Source organism: Nycticebus coucang, chromosome 15 (assembly GCF_027406575.1).
Source record: "Nycticebus coucang isolate mNycCou1 chromosome 15, mNycCou1.pri, whole genome shotgun sequence".
Classification (NCBI taxonomy): Eukaryota; Metazoa; Chordata; class Mammalia; order Primates; family Lorisidae; genus Nycticebus; species Nycticebus coucang.
The window spans coordinates 92,964,707-92,972,270 of NC_069794.1; positions in this window are offsets into that span (position 1 = coordinate 92,964,707).

Consider the following 7,564-nt stretch of genomic DNA (forward strand, 5'->3'; position numbering starts at 1 on the left):
TTTCAACTAATCATATTTTAAAATACAATGAATATTTTCATATCTTCCTTGTTATCTCAGTGAATCATTGTAAACACCTAGAACAAGGATTGATAGACTTTTTCTAGTAACTATCAGACTTTTCAGGTCATCTGCTTTTCCTTTTAAAGACTATTTTGTCTGATATTAGTACAGCCAATTCCAGCTTTCTTATGGTTGCCACTTATATCCTTTTACTTTTAACCTATTTATACATTTGAGCCTAAAGTAGTGTCTCCTTAATGCACCATGGAGACTCAGAAAGGAAGGGGGCAATGAAGGATAAAAAATTATTTGTTGGCTACAGTGTACAATATTCAGGTGGAAGGTACCTTAAGAGCCTAGACTTTATCATTACGCAATTCATCTATGTAACAAAAAACCATTTGTACTCCCTCAATCTATTGAAATAAATAAAAACAACATGTCTCCTAAAGGAAATCCTTGTAAACTGTTGTTGGGAATTTAAATTAACACAGCCATTTTAGAAAACAGTATGGAGGTCCTCAAAAAATAAAAATAGAAGAACCATAGTATTTAGCAGTCACACTTCTGGGTATATATATCCAAAGAGATTGAAATCATGATCTTGAGAAGATTATCTGCTCTTCTATATTCATTTCATTATTATTCACAATAGACAAGACATGAAAGCCACCTAAAATGTCCATTCATGGGTGAATGGATAAAGAAAATGTTAAACACACACATACACACACACAGAGGAATATTATTCAGCCTTAAAAAGAAGAAAATGCTGCTATTTGTGACAAGAAGGATGAACTTTTAGGATGTTATGCAAGTGAAATAAGCCAGGCACAGAAAAACAAATACCACACAGTAGCATTTGTATGTAGAATCTAAAAAAGTCAATCTCACAGCAGTATTGAGTACAATGATGACAACCAAAGGCTGGCAATGGGCAAGATAACATGGGGGGAAAAGAGGAAAGGGAAAATGTTAGTCAAAGGGTTCAAGATTTCAGTTAGACGGTAGGAATAAGTTGTAGTGAGGTGCTACACAAAATGGTGACTACAGCTAATAATAATTATTGCATATTTTAACATTGCTAAATGAGTAGATTTAAAACATTCTTATTTAAAAATGCTAAGAATATAAGGTAATGGATATATTAATTATCTTGATTCATTCATAGGTCCAGGTGAATCACGTTGTATCTTATATACAATTATTTGAAAAAGTCTAATTTAATCCATCAATAATTGCTGTTTTAAGAAATAAAAAAAATTTAAAACAAGAAAAATTGTCACCTATTGACAATATATGGTTGCATCTTGTCCTTTAATCTAGTGTAAAATTTTTGATTGGATTGTTTAATCCATTTACATTTAATGTTGTTTTTGATATGCTTGGAATTGTGCCTGCCATTTTGCTTTTTCTTTTCTATACTTGTATATCTTGTATCATTTTTTTCCTTTATTCCTCCTTTACTGCATTCTTTGTATTGAGTAAATATTTTCTAATGTAATAATTCAATTCTTTTACCATTTTTAAGTTGATTTTCGTTATTGTTCTAAGGTTTACCATATACCTTTCAATTTATCACATCTATTTTAGGTTTATACTAACATAATTGAAATAAGATAGTACTGTTATCCTCTATAGTACTATTATCGTTATACATATCACATCATATATTATCATATATGTTATAAATAATGTACCTCATATCTGTTACAAATCACAATACTGTGTTTTAATTATTATCTTGTATAATTTTATGTCTATTAAAGAAGCTGGGATACAGTGTCTGTTGCAACTACTCAAATTCTGCAATTATAAACACAAAATAGCCATGGGCAATATATATACATGAGAAACATTGCTATGTTCCAGTAAAACTATATATGGGCACTGAAATCTGAATTTCATATAGTTTCCTATGTCATGAGATAGTCTCCTTTAGATTTTCACCCCCCAACCACTTAGAAGTGTAAAAACCATTTCAGTTGTACAAAAACAGGCAGGGGCAGGATTGTATCTGAGGCCATAGTTTATCAATCACTTGACTATCAGCAATGGTATTTCAAACTCTTTTATGTAGCCCCAAGGTTACCCAGACACACATCTGGCCTGCCATGGTGGTGAAAATAAGGTCACAGACTTGGCTCTAGTGTCCTATCTCCACTTCACTAAGAACAGTTCTATTTTTATTTTCTTTCCTAAACTGAAAAGGTTGCATTTAATAAAGTGTCCCAGGAAGTAAAGAAGGGAGAGAGGGAAAGAGAAGAGGGAGAAGGAAGGAAAAAAGGACAGATAATCTCAAATATCCTTTCTAAATCTTAAATTCTACTACACCAAATCTTCAAGGACTCTGGGACTGAACTTCAGTTAATCTTGAAATCAAAATATTTGTATATTAGGCCGTATTTTCATCTATCTCCATTAAGATCTTTCTGAATTTTCTAAGCTAAGCTTATTTGTTTTTGCAATTGATAAGAATTTATTCTTCCCTTAAATAAGACTATAGTGCTGTGAATTGTGTTTATAATAAAGCTAAGCTTATTTTTGCAAATGGAAACAGCATTCAAAGAAAGGGAACACAGATGGGCTACGGAACTGGGAGAAGAGAGGTCTTTTATCACCCTCTTGTGTCCATGAATAGTCATTACACAGCCAAACCCTTAAATACATCTAATAAGGTCTAAAGGTGGCTTTCTTGGAACAAAGAAGTTGAAGTGGTACTAAGGGTTTATCATTTGTTTTTTATACTGATCTGCTATATACTTATGTGCTACATTGGACACATCTTCACAAACACAAACAACAGTCCCCTAAAAAGAAAGCACTTTCTCCCTTTTACTCAAAAAAAAAAAAAATTGATCACTCTTTTTGTTTTTCTTCAGCTCATCATAATTATCACTTTTCTACATATATAGAGCATAATTATCACTTTTCTACATCTATAGAGGAGTTAAGGTTATGGTTTTAGAATGGGCTCGGTGGCTCACTCACTTGAGCACAGGAGTTCGAAATCAGCCTGAGCAAGAGCCAGACTACATCTACACGAAAAACAGAAAAATTGGCTAGGCATGATAGTTCCCGCATTTAGTCCCAGCTGCTTGAGAGTAAATATTTTCTAATGTAATATTTCAATTATTTTACCATTTTTAAGTTGGTTTTCATTATTGTTCTCAGGTTTACCATATACCTTCCAATTTATCACATCTATTTTAGGTTTATACTAACATAATTGAAATAAGATAGTCCCGTTATCCTCTATAATACTATTATTGTTATACATATCACATCATGCTTGAAATAAGGAAACTTGCTTGAGCTCAGGAGTTCGAAATCAGCCTGAGCAAGAGCAAGACTACATCTACATGAAAAATAGAAAAATTGGCTAGGCATGATAGCTCCCGCATTTAGTCCCAGCTGCTTGAGAGGATGAGGCTGGAGAATTGCTTGAACCCAAGAGTTTTAGGTTGCTGTGAGGAATGATGACCCCATAGCACTCTACCCAGGGCAACAGAGTAAGACTCTGTCTAAAAAAAAAAAAAAATTACACGTTTTAGAGTAGGGCATGAGTTTGATTCTCAGTTCTGCTCTCCATTAACTGTAGAACTCCCTGCAAAGTAACTAACCTTCTCTCCCAAGTGATTATGTAGCCGTTTATCAAAGAATGGGACTTCATCTGTATAAACATAGTTGTTTAAACTGTGATTAAACTAAGCAAAATCACTTTGACTCAAAAGTCAGAACTAAGGGCACAAGCAACAAAAGAAAGAATAGACAAGTTTGACTTCATCAAATTTTAAAACTTTTACGTATCAAAGGGTAAAAAGACCACTTACTAAATGGAAGAAAATGGTTGCAAATCATGAATAGTGGATCCTCCTTATTTGAGTTACTTGTGATATTTGGGTTCTAAAAGTCGCTACAAACACTGAATTAGCAAAAATGGAAACATTGTCCACTCTGTGTGTACGTATATGTGTGTGTTATATCTATTTGTACACAAATATATATATTTAAAATGGGATTGACATCATTATGATTGAGATCATAATCTTAAATGCTAAAAATAACTCATTGTGTAGATTCTGTTTTCTTTATTATTTGTTTATTATTTGTTATTTTCTTTATTATTTGTTTTCTTTATTATAAAAAAGGAAAACAAATTTCAGAAGAGAGAAGAAATTTGTCCAAGGCAGCCCCACTAACAGGTACCAGAGTTAGAAGCCAAACTCCATCCAGTTGGTCCCACAGCTGAAGCTTCTTACAGTCCATTGCATTGTCTTCTACCATTTTCATTCTCTGGTAATCTCTGTCTGAAAGCTCAAACAAGAAGATGGAATATGCCTTATTCAGCTGGGAACATACATCTTTGGAGACTAAATATACTAAACAAATAAGCAAATTTATAAATATGGAACCTACAAATAATGAGAACAACTATATAGGGGTCTATTATGTAAGATACATAAAGAACCATTACAATTAAACAACAGAAAGTTGAGCCTATTAAAAATGAGCAACGGATTTAAATAAACATTTCTCCAAAGAAGATATGCAACTGGCCTACAAGTACATACTTTTATACACACACACAAAGATGTTCAATGGCATTAATCATTATGGCCATGCAATTCAAAACCAGAATTGAATTCCATTATACACCCACTGGAATGGCCGTAATTTTTTTAAAAATACAGTTTTATCAAGGATATGAAAAAACTAGAACCCTTGTACATTGTTTGTTGGAGCATAAAATGGTCCAGCCACTGTGAAAAACAGTTGGGTAGTTATTCAAAACATTAAACAGAATTATGATACGACTCAGCAATTCCACTTCTAACATATGCCCAAAAGAATTAAAAACAGGTATTTAAACAAAAACTGCAGCACTATTCACAATAGCCAAAATGTATTAAAACCAATAAAAATAAAACATGACATACCTAAACTTATGAGATATAATAAAAGCAGTGCTATGAGGGAAGTGTGAGGTAGTAAGATTTCAAATAAGCAATATAATGATACAACTCAAAGAACTAGAAAAAAGCATGAACAAATTGAATGCAAAATCAGTTGAAGGAAAGAAATAATGATCAGAACAAAATGAAATTAAATAGGGACTGAATAAACATTTCAAAGAATCAACAAAACAAAAAGGTTTTTTTTTAAAGTAATAAAAGAGATTACTAGTAAGACCATTTTACTAGAATAACCAAGAAAAAAAAGAGATAAGACCCAAGTAAACAAAATCAGAAATGCAAAAGATCATCAGAGACTACTTTGAATGATTATATGCTGACAAACTAGAAAACCTAGAGAAAATGGATAAATTCCTGGCGGCACCTGTGGCTCAGTGAGTAGGGCGCCGGCCCCATATGCCGAGGGTGGCGGGTTCAAACCCAGCCCCGGCCAAACTGCAACAAAAAAATAGCCAGGTGTTGTGGCGGGCGCTTGTAGTCCCAGCTGCTCGGGAGGCTGAGGCAGGAGAATCGCGTAAGCCCAAGAGTTAGAGGTTGCTGTGAGCTGTGTGACGCCACGGCACTCTACCCGAGGGCGGTACAGTGAGACTCTGTCTCTACAAAAAAAAAAAAAAGAAAATGGATAAATTCCTGGACACATGTAATCTACAAAGATTAAATCAGGAACAAATAGAAAACCTGAACAGATCAGTAACAAGTAATAAGATTAATGCAGTAAAAAGTCTCCTAACAAAGGAAAGTCCAGGACTAGATGGTTTCGTTGCTAAATTCTGCTAAACTTTCAAAGAATTGCTACGATAAATTCTCCCCAAAATATTTCCGAAAATTGAAGAGTAAGGAATTCTTCCCTAACTCTCTGAGGCCAGCATTACCCTGATACCAAAACCAGACCAAGACGAGAAAGAAAAACAATTAAACTAAACTGTTTTTAATTCATCCCTGATGAACATATAAGCAAAAATCCTCAACAAAATACTAGCAAGAAAAGCCCAGCAGCACATCAAAAAGGTACTCTGTGATCAAGTGCGATTTATCCCAGTTGTACAAAAGTGGTTCAAAGTATGCAAATCAATAAATGTGATACATCACATTACAAGAATGGAGGCTAAAAACTATATTTTTGTTTCAATAAATGCAGAAAATCATCTGATAAAATTTAGCATTGCTTAATGACAAACCCCTCCATAAACTAGTTATAAAAGGAACATACTTCCACATAATGTACGGCCACTATAGAAAAGCACTATGAAGATTTTTCAGAAAACGAAAAATAGAACTACCATAAAATCCAGCAATCCTACCACGAGGGATTCATGTAGAGAAAAAGAAGTCAGTATATTAAAGGGCTACCTGCACGTTCATTACAGCACTAGTCACAAGAGCAAAGGTATGGAATCAGCCTCAGTGTTCATAAGGGATAAACGATACAGAAAATGTGTGTGTGTGTGTGTGTGTGTGTGATGCCATTTGCCATAAAAAAGGAATGAAATCATGTCATTTGCACCAACATGGATGGAATTGCAGGTCATTGTGTTAAGTGAAATAAGCCAGGCACAAAAAGGCAAATATTGCGTGTTCCCACTCATACTTGGAAGCTAATAAATTTGTCCATGGAGAGGTGGAGAACACAATGCTAATGACCCAAGGCTGGAAAGGTGTGTTGGTGAGGGTGGGGGACAAAGAGAGGCTGGCTAATGGAGACAAGCATAAAGTAAAATAGTACAGATTCCAATGCTCAGTAGCAGAGTGGAAGGACGACAGTTGGCAGCAAATGTATTGTATTCCAAACTAGCTGGACGAGAGGACTGGAAATGTTCCCAACACGTAGAAATGATAAATACCCAATGTGACGAACCCTAAATAGCCTGACCTGATCGTCACTCATCCTAGGCAGGCAGCAAATAGATGAACTCCATATATCTGTCAAATATTATGTTTTCAATTAAAAAATGAAGTGTAGACAAATGCTACAACATGGCTAAAACTCAAAAAATATTATGCTGGACACAAAAGGAAATGTACTGTATGATTTTATTTATATCAAATAGTCAGAACAGGGAAACCCTCAGAGGCTAATCACTTGAATTAGTGATTGCCAGGGGCTGGGGTAGGATGCAATTGCTTTAGGGACAAAGGGTCTCATTTGGAATGATGAAAATTTGTTTCACTAGATAGAGGGGATGGCTGCAGAAAGTCGTGATGTATCCCTGAACTATATGGCTTTAAATGGTTAATTTTATGTTACTGAATTTTAGCTCAATTGTTAAAAATGCATCATCCAAAAAAAGTTGAAATTGGGATCAAAAATAAGATTTTTATTTTTGTCAAGATCGTGGTACCAAGTTTCAGTTCAGAAACAACCAAATGGGTGTCTGGAGCCTGTCAAGTGGCTGGTCACCTTGTGTATGTCTCACACATGTGCTATTTGCTGTGCATCTTCCTGCAGTTCAATGAATATCTTGCATCTGGATCTCTGAATCTTGAACAATACCAGGGAAATTTTCCTTGATAATTCCCTTGAATAGATTTTCCATGCTTTTTGCTTTTTCTTCTTATGTACAATAAGTATAAAGGAAAAGAGAGAG